Below are 1,062 nucleotides of genomic sequence, written 5' to 3'. Positions count from 1 at the left end.
TTACATATTTTTTTGCCATATAATGTATGTTTATTTGGGTGGAACAGTGGTGTTTCACTGTATGAGCATACACATCAAAGTGTGTTCAGAGTTTCTTATGAGAACATTGTGACAAAGAATAGAGACCGAGTTAAAGTACAGTGCCGTCTGCTACGACATGCTGTATTAATAATTAACATGCCTTAACCCTGAGTCTGACCTGCGTAGCATTAACAACACTCACACTTAGTTGGTTTCACACGGCTCTGCTTAAAACTAATTAAATTAAAGCATATTTATACCCTTTGAGGATTTAATTTCACCTACAATTTGATTTAATTTCAGCTGCTTTTCTGAGTTGGATTTCAAGGCTGCCAGTGACCTTTCCCTGTCCGCCTTTGGACCCACGCTGCTGTTGGGGAGGATGTAGGATGTAAGATTGGAGAGCGCTGACAGCTCATCGGTCACATCCACCAACCCTGCCAAATGGAGCCAGAGGACGGCTCTGAATCCCTACCAGCCGCTGCTTTCCCTGCAGGGATACATAGCTTGTCTTGAGCTTTGTGTGAGTCAGGTTTGGTTTCAGACGGTTTCATTTTCCTATCTTTTTTTTCCCATTTTATATATTTACTTGCTGAAGAAAATGTGTCCTTGAGACATCAAATCCTGACCTCGATATCATTGTTTACGTTTTTGCGGTTAAAGATTCGATTGATGTTCCAGCGCTGCAGGACGACTGAACACTGTGTGGGAGAACAATAATTCATTCAAGATCCCTCTAGCTTTCAAACCCCCTGACTGACCATCCGAGACTCGCAGAATCAGTAATATCTTTTAAAACACTTCTCAGAACTCATATTTTAAAGAACTAGTATACATTATACAATTAAGTTTCCAATATGTATTATTTATTGTGTTTATTGCACACTATTTGACTGCCGACTTTGACTATTTTTCTCATCTAAATGATTGTAATGCTTAATTGATTTTTCATATACTGCTATAGGTAGCATACCTTGTACCTGGATTAAAGACATGAATTTAAGGTCAACCAAACATGCTGTATTTTTTAATATTCATACT

The sequence above is a fragment of the Trematomus bernacchii genome, unplaced genomic scaffold (genome assembly GCF_902827165.1).
Source record: "Trematomus bernacchii unplaced genomic scaffold, fTreBer1.1, whole genome shotgun sequence".
NCBI classification, from domain to species: Eukaryota; Metazoa; Chordata; class Actinopteri; order Perciformes; family Nototheniidae; genus Trematomus; species Trematomus bernacchii.
The sequence above is the reverse complement of the archived record's forward strand: the minus strand, read 5'-3'. Positions refer to the sequence as shown.